Consider the following 15,690-nt stretch of genomic DNA (forward strand, 5'->3'; position numbering starts at 1 on the left):
GCACATGAGTGCATTCATGATTTCTAGAACCGAGGAATGCTTAATAGTGAAAGACTGGAGCAAAATTGTGAATAATCACAGAGAAGTACTAGGAGTCAACAAGCAGAAGCGCAACCCATGATTAGGAGACGGGTTCATCTGCATGCTCCCATATGATGAATCAGGAGAGCTACACATGTTCTATGCCATTTTACCTGAGATAGAGCAGCAGGAGTGATTAGCATGATCTTAGTACTTGTCCTCTCATGTCCGCGTTCTTCGTCCTGAACTTCATCTCAAAGAGTGATCATCTTGAACTCGATGATATCTTTCCTTCTGATACAAAGTGAATGTTTCTTCTTTAAGCTGGTATTAGTGGTGATTAGATAGCGGTAATGACTATGATGATTAAATAGTGGTAATGACGAATATAATAATTTTTAGCTAGCTAGTATACCGTTAACTTGTTGGTGATGATATATATGATGCAATAGTTTTTATATTAATATGATGATGATAAGTTATTATATCATTTATGAAAGAAATGACAGATTAGTTTCAACTGGATGGATCCTAGCTAGCTAAGTGATCAAGTATATGCCATATCCATATTAATTACTTGCTCACCTAATATAAGTGATCAAGTAATATATATGGATATGGCATATATACTTTGATCACTTAGCTAGGATCCATGCATGCATCCAGTTGAAACTAATCTGCGGGTACAAGCAAAAGAAGAATGAGAAATCTTTTTGGGTTTTCTTTTAATTACTACAAGCAGGCATGGAAAGTAAACTAGCTAAAAGCTATAACTAATTTTTTTCTTAAGGTTTTTTCAAACACACAAAAAGAATACTTAGAAAAGAAAATAAACTAGCATGGATAGTACAATGAAAAAGTATGAACACCGACAACTGGAATGAGTGCGTGAACATGAATGTAATGTCGGTGAGAAATACGTACTCCCCCAAGCTTAGGCTTTTGGCCTAAGTTTGTCTATGCCCATGGATCAGAGCTACTCTCTCCGGTGTACTGAGTAGTGTCATCTGAGTACCACTGGTTGGTGATCTCCTCCGGATCCCACTGATAAAAGGACTGTCGATAAGGGTCAAGTGGTGGTTCTGGCTCAGACTCTGGAGCTGGAGTCTGGCTCCTCTATGCATGAACGACCTCCGACAAGATGAGGTACGTGCCTGAAGATAAGTTAAACAAAGCGAGTGCAGGCAAGATAATAGTCTCACTGTGAGTTTTATGAAATATTAAATTATACTTAAGCATCTTCTCATCATTTTTAACAATAAACTAATGTGCTACCATACTCTTATAATCGAGAAAAGTAGGGGGTGATACGTCTCCAACGTATCTATAATTTTTGATTGTTCCATGCTATTATATTACCTATTTTGGATGTTTATGGGCTTTACTTTACACTTTTATATCAATTTTGGGACTAACCTACTAAACGGAGGCCCAATCCGAATTGCTGTTTTTTTTGCCTATTTCAGTATATCGAAGGAAAGGAATATCAAATGGAGTCTAAACGGAATGAAACCTTCGGGAGCAATCTTTTTGGAACAAACGCAATCCAGGAGACTTGGAGTGGACGTCAAGAAGCAGCTGAGGCGGCCACGGGGGTGGCCGGCGCGCCCAGTAAGGGTGGTCGCGCCTCGCTGCCTCGTGGGTCCCTCGTGGCTCCCCTGACCGACTTCCTTCACCTCTATGTATCCACATACCCCGAAAACATCCAGGAGCACCACGAGAAATTATTTCCACCGCCACAACCTTCTGTATCCGTGAGATCCCATCTTGGAGCCTTCGCCGGTGCTCCATCGGATGGGGAATCAACCATGGAGGGCCTCTCCATCACCACCAAGGCATCTCCAATGAGTTGTGAGTAGTTTACCACAGACCTTCGGGTCCATAGTTATTAGCCAGATGGCTTCTTCTCTCTCTTTGATTCTCAATACAAAGTTCTCCTTCCTCTTCTTGGACATCTATTCGATGTAACTCTTTTTGCGGTCTGTTTGTCGAGATCCGATGAATTGTGGGTTTATGATAAAATTTATCTATGAGAAATATTTGAATCTCCTCTGAATTCTTTTATGTATGATTGGTTATCTTTGCAAGTCTCTTCGAATTATCAGTTTGGTTTGGCCTACTAGATTGATCTTTCTTGCCATGGGAGAAGTGCTTAGCTTTGGGTTCAATCTTGCGGTGCTTGATCCCAGTGACAGTAGGGGAAACGACACGTATTGTATTGTTGCCATCGAGGATAAAAAGATGGGGTTTATATCATATTGCATGAGGTTATCCCTCTACATCATGTCATCTTGCTTAATGCGTTACTCTGTTCTTATGAACTTAATACTCTAGATGCAGGCAGGAGTCGGTTGATGTGTGGAGTAATAGTAGTAGATGCAGTCATGAGTCAGTCTACTTGTTACGAATGTGATGCCTATATACATGATCATGCCTAGATATTCTCATAACTATGCACTTTTCTATCAATTTCTCGATAATAATTTGTTCACCCACCGTAATAATTATGCTATCTTGAGAGAAGCCACTAGTGAAACATATGGCCGTCGGGTCTATCTTTTATCATATAAGTTTTCCATCTACTTTTATTTGCATCTTCTACTTTCCAATCTATATCATAAAAATACCAAAAATATTTATCTTATCATACTATCTCTATCAGATCTCACTTTTGCAAGTTACCATAAAAGGACTGACAACCCCTTTATCGCGTTGGTTGTGAGGTTCTTGTTTGTTTGTGTAGGTGCGTGGGACTTTTGAAGAGCCTCGTACTGGATTGATACCTTGGTTCACAAAACTGAGGGAAATACTTACGCTACTTTGTTGCATCATCCTTTCCTCTTCAAGGGAAAAACCAGCGCATGCTCAAGAGGTAGCAGGGGGCAGCAGCTTTTCCTCTTTCTCATAATGCCTAATAGGTATCCTAAAGTGTTTAGCAAGGCGTGAAGCATAGATGCCTCAAAAGATAGGACCCTTTGTTCGGTTTAGAATTAATCATTTAGCAATAATAGCGCCTAAACTAACAGTGTTATCGCGAAACAAAGCATGGCACAAAATAACAATATCAGGGGCACTAAGGTTTCCACAGTTCCCACAGCCAATTAAGCATCTACTAGCAAATATTGCGAAGTAACGTGGAACAGGAAAATGTATGCTAGTAATTCTTGCATCGAAAACCTTCCTCATTTCCCCTACAACGATCATATCAATAAATCCATCCACATCACTACGATGTATTCCTCTATGCTGCCCCCAAAGGGTATCTTGCAAACCCCACAAAAATCAAATAGTGACATCTTCCTAACCTCATCATATAAATGAAACTCCACCGAAGGTGGTGATTTCTTAGCATGGAAGTAAAAAAATTTGCACGAAAGTATTAGTGAGTAGGAGATACTGATCGAGCTGGTCGTGGAGGAAGTCGGTGAGGCCTGCATTCTTAGGCAAATGATAAAAATCATCATGAATCCCGGCTGACCTCAAGAACTCATCACAAGGCCATTCACACGGTCGAAACTCCGTTGTGCGAGGGAGATTAAATTTGGGCTTTTTGTTCTCTTCGCTCTGCTTGTCCTTCGAGCTTCGGCTCGAAGAGCCCCTCAAAAACCTATTCATCATTTTCTGAAAATTCTGAAATTTTTAGTAACTCAAGATAAAAGTGAACCAAACTAACCAAAATTGATAGCAACTACTCCCACAAGTGCCTAGAGACTATATCATGCATTAGAACTATTTGGGACCAAATAAATTTGACATGCAAGCTCAAGAACAGGGTCACCTCAGCAGCAAAAAATTGCAATGAATAAAGCACTAGAACAAAAACTAATTGAACCATTTGAGGAGTCACATACCAAAGAACAATCCCCCAAAGCAGTTTCATGAATGGAGCTTTGAGCACGCAGATCGAAAATGGCAGCAAGATGAGCAAGAACTCGAGCTTGAGCTGGTTGGTGATTTTTTCGGGAGGAAGAAGAGTGTGTGGATGCAGGAATGAGTGGAGGGGGTCACCAGGGGCCCACGAGGTAGAGGGCGCGCCCTGGACCCTCGTGGCCAGGTGCTTACCCCCCTGCTATGTTCTCAGTGCCAAATATTCTTAAATATTCTAGAAAAAATCATATTTCATTTTCAGGGCATTTGGAGAACTTTTATTTTTGGGGTATTTTTTATTGCATGGATAAATCAGAAAACAGATAGAAAATACTATTTTTTCTTTATTTATTCTAAATAACAGAAAGTAAAAGGAGGATACATAAGGTTGTGCTTTCTAGCTTCATACATCTCATGCTCATCAAAAGGAATCCACTAACAAGGTTGATCAAGTCTTGTTAACAAACTCATTCCGAATAACATGGAACTGGAGAAATTTCAAACAACACTAGGTTACCTCAACGGGGATATGTACATCCCCAATAATAAGAATATCATATTTCTTCTTGAAAGTAGGAAAAGGAAATTCAAAACCTCCAATAATAATCGATGGAATTTTTCCAATAGAATTGATATTGTGAACTTGAGGTTGTTTCCTCGGAAAGTGTACTGTATGCTCATTACCATTAACATGAAAAGTGGCATTGCCCTTGTTGCAGACAATAACAGCCCCTGCGGTATTCAAAAAGGGTCTACCAAGGATAATCGACATACTATCGTCCTCAGGCATATCAAGAATAACAAAGCCTGTTAAGATAGTAAAGTCTGCAACAACAACAGACACGTCCTCACAAATACTGACAGGTATAGCGGTTGATTTATCGGCCATTTGCAAAGATATTTCAGTAGGTGTCAACTTATTCAATTCAAGTCTTCTATATAAAGAGAGAGGCATAACACTAACACCGGCTCCAAGGTCACATAAAGCAGTTTTAACATAGTTTCTTTTAATGGAGCATGGTATAGTTGGTATTCCTGGATCTCCTAGTTTCTCTGGTATTCCACCCTTACAGGTATAATTAGCAAGCATGGTGGAAATTTTGGCTTCTGTTATCTTTCTTTTATTAGTAACAATATCTTTCATGTACTTAGCATAAGGATTCATCTTAAGAATATAAGTAAAACGCATACACAAAAAGATAGGTCTAATCTTTTCGGCAAAGCGCTCAAAATCCTCATCATCCTTTTTCTTGGACGGTTTAGGAGGAAAAGGCATGGGTTTCTGAACCCATGGTTCTCTTTCTATACCATGCTTCCTAGCAACGAAGCATCTCTTATCATAACGTTGATTCTTTGATTGTGGGTTATCAAGATCAACAGCAGGTTCAATCTCTACTTCATTATTATTGCTAGGTTGAGCACAACATGAACATTATCATTAACATTATTACTAGGTTCATGTTCATCACCAGATTGTGTTTCAGCATCAGAGATAGAAATATCATTAGGATTCTCAGGTGTGTCTACAATAGGTTCACTAGAAGCATGCAAAGTCCTATCATTTTTCTTCTTCTTCTTTTTAGAAGGACTAGGTGCATCGACATTATTTCCCTGGGAATCTTGCTCAATTCTCTTAGGGTGGCCCTCAGGATACAAAGGTTCCTGAGTCATTCTACCACCTCTAATCATAACTCTAATAGCATTATCATTTCTCTTATCATTTAATTCATTGAGCAAATCATTTTGAGCTTTAAGCACTTGTTCTACTTGAGTGGTAACCATAGAAGCATGTTTACTAATGAGTTTAAGTTCACCCTTAACTCTAGACATATAATCACTCAAGTGTCCAATCATATAAGCGCTACTTTTCAATTTTCTACCGACATAAGCATTGAAGTTTTCTTGTTTAGCCATAAAGTCATCAAACTCATCCAAGCATTGACTAGCAAACTTAGTAGACGGGATTTCAACTTTATGATATCTATAGAGAGAATTTACCTTCACTACCTGTGTCGAGTTATCAAGACCATGTATTTCTTCAATAGGTAGTAAATTAAGGCCATGTATTTCTTCAACAGGAGGTAACTTCTTAACATCTTCAGCTTTAATACCGTTTTCTTTCATAGATTTCTTTGCCTCTTGCATATCTTCAGGACTGAGAAATAGAACACCTCTTTTCTTCTGAGTTGGCTCAGGAAGCGTCCAATTATTTTCATTAGTTAACATATTATTCAATAGCAATTCAGCTTGATCAACTATTCTTTCCCTGAAAACAAAACAAGCACAACTATCCAGGTGGTCTTTGGAAACATCGGTTAGTCCATTATAAAAGATATCAAGTATTTCATTTTTCTTAAGAGGATGATCAGGCAAAGCATTAAGTAATCGGAGAAGCCTCCCCCAACCTTGTGGGAGACTATCTTCTTCAATTTGCACAAAATTATATATTTTCCTTAAAGCAGCTTGTTTCTTATGAGCGGGGAAATATTTAGCAGAGAAGTAATAAATCATATCCTGGGAACTACGCATACAACCAGGATCAAGAGAATTAAACCATGTTTTAGCATCACCCTTTAATGAGGAAGGAAATAGCTTAAGGATATAGTAGTAACAAGTTTTCTCATCATTAGTGAATAGGGTGGCTATATCATTCAGTTTAGTAAGATGTGCCACAATGGTTTCAGATTCATAGCCATAAAAAGGATCAGATTCAACCAAAGTAATTATCTCAGGATCGACCAAGAAATCATAATCCTTATCAGTAACACAGATAGGTGAAGTAGCAAAAGCAGGGGCATATTTCATTCTAGCATTCAGAGATTTTTCTTTAAGCTTAGCTAGTAACTGTTGGGGAAGGTAGCAGAAATTCAAAAAATTTCCTACGTGTCACCAAGATCTATCTATGGAGAAACCAGAAACGAGGGGAAGGAGAGTGCATCTACATACCCTTGTAGATCACTAAGCGGAAGCGTTCAAGAGAACGGGGTTGAAGGAGTCATACTCGTCGTGATCCAAATCACCGGAGATCCTAGTGCCGAACGGACGGCACCTCCACGTTCAACACACGTGCAGCCCGGTGACGTCTCCCATGCCTTGATCCAGCAAGGAGAGAGGGAGGTTGGGGAAGACTACATCCAGCAGCAGCACAACGGCGTGGTGGTGGTGGAGGAGCGTGGCAATCCTGCAGGGCTTTGCCAAGCACCGCGAGATATGAGGAGAAAGAGAGGTAGGGTTGCGCCAACAGGAGAAGAAACTTCGTGTGTTGGGCTGCCCCTTTGCCTCCACTATATATAGGTGGAGAGGGGGGGCTGCGCTCCCACCTAGGGTTCCACCCTAGGGGCGGCGGCCAGCCCAAGATCCCATCTGGGGGGCGGCCAAGGGGGGGAGAGGGGAAACTTGCCCCCCAAGTTAGGTGGGTGCGCCCCCTCCCCAAACCCTAGGCGCCTTGGGCCCTTGTGGGGGGGGCGCACCAGCCCACCTGGGGCTGGTCCCTCCCACACTTGGCCCATGCAGCCCTCCAGGGATGGTGGCCCCACTTGGTGGACCCCCGGGACCCTCCCGGTGGTCCCGGTACGTTACCGATAAAATCCGAAACTTTTCTGGTGACCAAAACAGGACTTCCCATATATAAATCTTTACCTCCGGACCATTACGGAACTCCTCGTGACGTCCGGGATCTCATCCGGGACTCCGAACAACATTCAGTAACCACATACAAACTTCCTTTATAACCCTAGCGTCATCGAACCTTAAGTGTGTAGACCCTACGGGTTCGGGAACCATGCAGACATGACTGAGACATTCTCCGGTCAATAACCAACAACGGGATCTAGATACCCATGTTGGCTCCCACATGTTCCATGATGATCTCATCGGATGAACCACGATGTCGAGGATTCGATCAATCATGTATACAATTCCCTTTGTCTAGCGGTATTGTACTTGCTCGCGATTCGATCGTCGGTATGCCGATACCTTGTTCAATCTCGTTACCGGCAAGTCTCTTTACTCGTTCCGTAACACATTATCCCGTGATCAACCCCTTGGTCACATTGTGCACATTATGATGATGTCCTACCGAGTGGGCCCAGAGATACCTTTCCATCACACGGAGTGACAAATCCTAGTCTCGATTCGTGCCAACCAAACAGACACTTTCGGAGATATCCGTAGTGCACCTTTATAGCCACCCAGTTACGTTGTGACGTTTGGTACACCCAAAGCATTCCTACGGTATCCGGGAGTTACACAATCTCATGGTCTAAGGAAATGATACTTGACATTAGAAAAGCTTTAGCATACGAACTACACGATCTTTATGCTAGGCTTAGGATTGGGTCTTGTCCATCACATCATTCTCCTAATGATGTGATCCCGTTATCAATGACATCCAATGTCCATGGTCAGGAAACCGCAACCATCTATTGATCAACGAGCTAGTCAACTAGAGGCTTACTAGGGACATGGTGTTGTCTATGTATCCACACATGTATCTGAGTTTCCTGTCAATACAATTATAGCATGGATAATAAACGATTATCATGAACAAGGAAATATAATAATAAATAATTTATTATTGCCTCTAGGGCATATTTCCAACAGTCTCCCACTTGATCTAGAGTCAATAATCTAGTTCACATCGCCATGTGATTAACACTGACAGGTCACATCGCCATGTGACCAACATCCAAAGAGTTTACTAGTGTCACTAAACTAGTTCACATCACCATGTGATTAAGACTCAATGAGTTCTGGGGTTTGATCATGTTTTGCTTGTGAGAGAGGTTTTAGTCAACAGCTCTGCAACATTCAGATCCGTATCTACTTCGCAAATCTCTATGTCATATTGTAAATGCTGCTTCCACGCTCTATTTGGAGCTATTCCAAATGGTTGCTCCACTATACGTATTCGGTTTGCTACTCAGAGTCATTCGGATAGGTGTTAAAGCTTGCATCGATGTATCCCTTTACGCTGAAATCTTTATCACCTCCATAATCGAGAAACATTTCCTTATTCCTCTAAGGATAATTTTGACCGCTGTCCAATGATCCGTTCCTGGATCATTCTTGTACCCCTTGACTGGCTCATGGCAAGGCACACTTCCGGTGCGGTACACAGTATAGCATCCTATAGAGCCTACGTCCGAAGCATAGGGGACGACCTTCGTCCTTTCTCTCTCTTCTGCTGTGGTCGAGCTTTAACTATTAACTTCATACCTTACAACTCAGGCAAGAACTCCTTCTTTGACTGATCCATCTTGAACACCTTCAAGATCATGTCAAGGTATGTGCTCATTTGAAAGTACCATTTAGCGTTTTTGATCTATCCTTATAGATCTTGATGCTCAATGTTCAAGTAGCTTAATCCGGGTTCTCCATTGGAAAACACTTTTCAAATAACCCCATATGCTTTCTAGAAGTTCTACATCATTTCTGATCAACAATATGTCAACAACATATACTCATCAGAAATGCTATAGTGCTCCCACTCACTTCTTTGGAAATACAAGTTTCTCATAAACTTTGTATAAACCCAAAATCTTTGATTATCTCGTCAAAGCGTATATCCCAACTCCGAGATGCTTACTCCAGTCCTTAGAAGGATAGCTGGAGCTTTGCATACTTGTTAGCGTCTTTCAGGATTGACAAACCTTCTGGTTGTATCACATACAACCATTCCTCAAGGATATCGTCGAGGAAACAATGGTTTTTGACATCCTATCTGCAAGATTTCATAAATCATGCAGTAATTGTTAATATAATTCCAACAGACTCTTAGCATCGCTACGAGTGAGAAAGTCTTATCGTAGTTAACTCCTTGAACTTGTTGGAAAACATCTTAACGACAAGTCGAGCTTTCTCAATGCTGATACTTACCATCATTGTCTATCTTCCTTTTAAAATCCATCTGTACCCAACGGCCTTACGACCATCAAGTATTTCTTCCAAAGTCATGGATCCTCTCTCGGATTTTATGGCCTCGAGCCATTCGTCGGAATCCGGGCCCACCATCGCTTCTCCATACCTCGTAGGTTCATTGTTGTCTAGCAACATGACCTCTAAGACAGGATTACGTACCACTCTAAAGTTGTACGCATCCTTGTCGACCTACGAGGTTTGGTAGTGACTTGATCCGAAGTTTCATGATCACTATCATAAGCTTCTACTTAAAATTGGTGTAGGTGCCACAGGAACAACTTCATGTGCCCTGCTACACACCAGTTGAAGTGATGGTTTAATAACCTCATCAAGTCTCCACCATCCTCCCACTCAATTCTTTCGAGAGAAACTTTTCCTCGAGAAAGGACCCGTTTATAGAAACAATTAGTTTTGCTTCCGGATATGAGATAGGAGGTATTCCCAACCATTTTGGGTATCCTATGAAGATGTATTTATCCGTTTTGGGTTCGAGCTTATCACGATGAAACTCTTTCACATAAGCGTCGCAGCCCCAAACTTTTAAGAAACGATAACTTAGGTTTTTCCAAACCATAGGACAAATGGTGTCGTCTCAACGTTATTACGTGGTGCCCTCTTAAAGTGAGTGTGGTTGTCTCTAATGCCTAACCCATGAACGCACTACAAGAAATATGTCAACTAGTGACCTTTTGTCAATGACCCTGGAAGAATTGGTCATAGATCTATGACCATTTCAGACCAATTGGTCAAAAGCTGTTTGAGGGGCTCCAAACCCTAAACCATTGCGACCATTTTGGTCAGAAAGGTCGTAATTTCCTTACACGAAAAGGTCACAAAGCAAATAGTGCTAGTCCGCTGCCTTATTTCTAGTTGTTAATGACCAATATAGATGGTCATAGCCTTGTAGATTATGGTGGGTTGTGATGACTAGGCGCCATCTCATCAGTTTTGCCTATGTGTCATGTCCATGTGGCGGTTTTTGCCCTAGGTTGTGAAGCAACCTATATTTCTATTATTCCCAAAATTCCCAAAAAAATCTCATAAATTCTTTGGGTCATATCTTCGTCAAATATGTAAAAGCCTTCCTTGCCTAGTTCAAAAATAATTCAGAAATATTCATTTTCCTATTCTGATCAGAGCAGCAATTTTTGAAGGAAGTACCACTTTGGCATGTCCAAATGGTATCCATTTTCTACTGTGCTTTCCTATGCCCAAATAACCATCCTCCACCAAATGCCAGCTCAATCCATTCATTATTTTGAGCCCAGCTTCAACATTCGTATTTATGTCCAGTGTGGTAGTTTGTAAAGCAAGTACCACCTAGGCTCCTCCTTTTGAGGTGAAAGTTTGCGAAGACGGTCTTCTTAGTAACTGATCATCCTCAGCCAAAACTCACGCCCATTAGCCATGTGCATTTCCCGTACCACAAATCAAACACTTGGCTGCTAATTCATGTTTGAGCATCGATCGGTCTCCTCGTGAGAATCTTATGTTGTGATTTTCTTCCTAGCACCTACCTGGGGAGTGCCCAACCCACTAGACATGCCTAGGCCGCCCAGAACACATGGCAACGTCACGGTCACGCGGTGACCACGCGGCGGGCATGCGAGCTTACGCGCTCTAGAGTTGGGGCCCTCGGCCACCATCCAAACCTCGATGTCTCACCATCAAACCATGTATTTCTGATAAAATAGAAACTTATTTACCTAGAAATGATTTTTGGAAAATATAAAGAGCAAACTATGAGGCAGCTGCAGTTCAAATTTGACCCGTTTCCAACTGAATCAACGACAATTTGTCTTTTTCAGCAGAGGTGGATCAAAACCTTTTTCACCCAACCATTTTGTCAATTGTGCATTATATATGGCCTAGTATTTTATAAAATTGATTTGGTCCATTTCTGCAACAATTATTTCGTAGTTCCTTCACAAAAAAACCTCCTTTTGGGCACTCGGAAAATGAAAAATGAAATTTCCGTGCAAAGAAAATGAAAACTTCCTTAGGCAACATTGTTTGGAATTCCAAGATGTACCCTTGTGCACAATATGAGATCATTTGAACAAACAATGCCATGAATGTGGCCATAAGATTGATCATTTGGCTTGAAAGCCATGAATCTTCACGCATGATAGCTCATTTCTGAGAACACTTTTTTAAAATAATTACCGTATTACAATTTTATTATTTTTCCTGGAAACTTGGTCACATATAATGACACAATGTGAAGGTTTTCCAATTTTTTGATTTTTTTGAATTTTTTATGCCCGTTTCAAAATGCGGTCAAAACGGCGGGCTTGACCGTTCCTAGCTAGTGGTTGAATCTTGGAAAACTTTTGATGTTTCTCTGATTAAATAGATACTTTTCTACCTAGAAATGATTTTTGGAAAAAATAAAAAGCAAACTATGAGGCAGCTGCAGTTCAAATTTGACCCGCTTCCAGCTAAATCGATAGAAATTTGTCTTTTTCACGAGAGGTGGGTCATAACTTTTTACACCCAACCCTTTTGTCAATTGTGCATTATATATGGCCTAGTATTTTACAATATTGATTTGGTACAATTTTGCAACAATTATTTGGTAGGTCCTTCACAAAAAAACCTCATTTCAGGCACTCGGAAAATGGAAAATGGTTTTTTCATCCAAAGAAAATGAAAACTTCCTTAGGCAATATTGTCTGCCATTCCAAAATGCACCCTTGTGCACAATGTGAGATCATTTGAACAAACTATGCCATGAATGTGGCCATAAGATTGATCATTTGGCTTGAAAGCCATGAATCTTCACGCATGATAGCTCATTTCTGAGAACATTTTTTTAAAATAATTACCGTATTACAAGTTTTTGATTTTTTTCGTGGAAACTTGGTCACATATAATGACACAATGTGAAGGTTTTCCAATTTTTTGATTTTTTTCTGAATTTTTTATGCCCGTTTCAAAATGCGGTCAAAACGGCGGGCTTGACCGTTCCTAGCTATTGGTTGAATCTTGGAAATTTTTTTATGTTTCTCTGATTTAATAGATACTTTTCTACCTAGAAATGATTTTTGGCAAAAATAAAAGCAAACTATGAGGCAGCTGCAGTTCAAATTTGACCCGCTTCCAGCTAAATCGGTAGAAATTTGTCTTTTTCACCAGAGGTGGATCAAACTTTTTTCACCCAACCATTTTGTCAATTGTGCTTTATATATGGCCTAGTATTTTATAAAATTGATTTGGTCCATTTCTGCAACAATTATTTGGTAGTTCCTTCACAAAAAAACCTCCTTTTGGGCACTCGAAAAATGGAAAATGGTTTTTCATCCAAAGAAAATGAAAACTTCCTTAGGAAATATTGTTTGCCATTCCAATATGCAGCATTGTGCACAATATGAGATCATTTAAACAAACTATGCCATGAATGTGGCCATAAGATTGATCATTTGGCTTGAAAGCCATGAATCTTCACACTTGATAGCTCATTTCTGAGAACACTTTTTTTAAATAATTACCATATCACAAGTTTATTATTTTTCCTGGAAACTTGGTCACATATAATAACACAATGCAAAGGTTTTCCAATTTTTTGATTTTTTTTTGAATTTTTTATGCCCGTTTCAAAATGCAGACAAAACGGCGGGCTTGACCGTTCCTATCTAGTGGTTGAATCTTGGAATTTTTTTGGTGTTTCTATGATTAAATAGATACTTATGTACCTAGAAATGATTTTTGGAAAAAATAAATAGCAAACTATGAGGCAGCTTCAGTTCAAATTTGACCCGTTTCCAACTAAATCGGCGGGAATTTGTCTTTTTCACCAGAGGTGGATCAAAACTTTTTACACCCAACAATTTGGTCAATTGTGAATTAAATATGGCCTAGTATTTTATAAAATTGATTAGGTCCAATTTTGCAACAAATATATGGTAGGTCCTTCACAAAAAAACTCATTTCAGGCACTCAGAAAATGGAAAATGGTTTTTTTGTCCAAATAAAATGAAAACTTCCTTAGGCAACATTGTTTGCCATTCCAATATGCACCCTTGTGCACAATATGAGATCATTTGAAGAAACTATGCCATGAATGTGGCCATAAGATTGATCATTTGGCTTGAAAGCCATGAATCGCCATGCATGATAGCTGGTTTCTGAGAACACTTTTTAAAAATAATTTCCGTATTACAAGTTCACTATTTTTCCTGGAAACTTGGTCACATATAGTGACACAATGCAAAGGTTTTCCAATTTTTTGATTTTTTTTTAATTTTTTATGCCCGTTTCAAAATGCGGTCAAAACGGCGGGCTTGACCGTTCCTAGCTAGTGGTTGAATCTTGGAATTTTTTTGATGTTTCTCTGATTAAATAGATACTTATGTACCTAGAAATGATTTTTGAAAAAAATAAATAGCAAACTATAAGGTAGCTGCAGTTCAAATTTGACCCATTTCCATCTGAATCGGCGGGAATTTGTCTTTTTCAGCAGAGGTGGATCAAAAACTTTTTACACCAAACCATTTGGTCAATTGTGCATTAAATATGTCCTACTATTTTAGAAAATTTATTTGGTACAATTTTGCAACAAATATATTATAGGTCTTCACAAAAAAACTCATTTTGGGCACTCAAAAAATGGAAAATGAATTTAAAAGAACTCATTTCTCATAACTCTTTTTAAAAAATATTTGTCTTATTTCAATTTGTGATTATTCCTGAAAACTATAGTCAAATTTGCTGACACAATGAGAAGTTTTTTTTTCAAATTTTCAGGTTATAATAAAATAGCTAACATGATTTAGCACCTTACTTTTAGTCAATTACGACCAATTTAAATGGTCAAAATATCACACCGGTATACTGCGTTTTGATTGGTCCAGGGGCCTCTCACGCGGATCATGGATAAATCACCGTCGGATCCTCCTGGATCAAACAACCCTCACCTCACCCCACCCACCGCAAGCTAGCCCTCAAAAAAAAACCCATCGCACACCACTCATCTTTCCCCGCGCAGCGAACCCTAGCGCTCTCACCCTTTCCCTCCCTCTGGATCCACCGCCGCCGCACACAACTCCTCCTTCTGGATCCACCGCCGCCGCCCCAACCCCATTCCCTCCCTCTGGATCTCGACGCGCCGCCGCCCCCACCCCACTCCTTCGGCGTTCCCCACACACTCTCACCGCTCAGAGACCCCCACCCTCGCGGATCCAACGCGTCGGCGCCTCGTCCGATCCAGATCGACACGCCCCTTCCGCCACCCCCGCCATCGCCGCCCCGACCACCCCCCTTCCGCCACCCCCGCCCGCTCCGCCTAATCCACCACCGCCTAATCCACCTAAGCCCGACCCAACCCGCCCAGCCCGCTCTCTTTCTCTGCCCTCTCCCTCCTCGATTCCATCCCATCCCAACCTGCCGCCGCCCCTCATCTCCCTTCCCCACTGACGACCTCGCCGCCCTTCTCCTCCACCAGCACCGGCAAGAAAGATCTAGCCAGATCCGTCCAGTTCCATGGCGACCGCCGGCAATGCTCCCTGCTCCCACAAGCGCGTCGAGGCCACTGTCCTCAAGCGCGCGCGCGACAGAAGCGCCTTCACCCGCTGGTAACTCCCCTGCCCCGCACCCTTCTCCTGCTCCGATGCGTCTCCGATGAGTGATTGAGTGACTGGTTTGGTTGGTTGGTTTCAGCGAGGCGTGCAACAAGGACGTAGCCATCGTCCTTATCGACCTCCACAGCTACAGCCTCGACTCCAAGATACGCCTCAGCCTCGGTGTGTTTCAGCCCCTCCCGTCATCAACACATCTAGGCCGCGTCTTCCTACTGCCCCGCTGACCCCTCTACTTCCGTTTTTGTTTTTAGAGTCGCAGGTGGTGGAGAAGGCCGTGCTCAAGGTGGACCTCCACGCTCGCGCA

Source organism: Triticum aestivum, chromosome 6B (genome assembly GCF_018294505.1).
Source record: "Triticum aestivum cultivar Chinese Spring chromosome 6B, IWGSC CS RefSeq v2.1, whole genome shotgun sequence".
NCBI lineage: Eukaryota > Viridiplantae > Streptophyta > Magnoliopsida > Poales > Poaceae > Triticum > Triticum aestivum.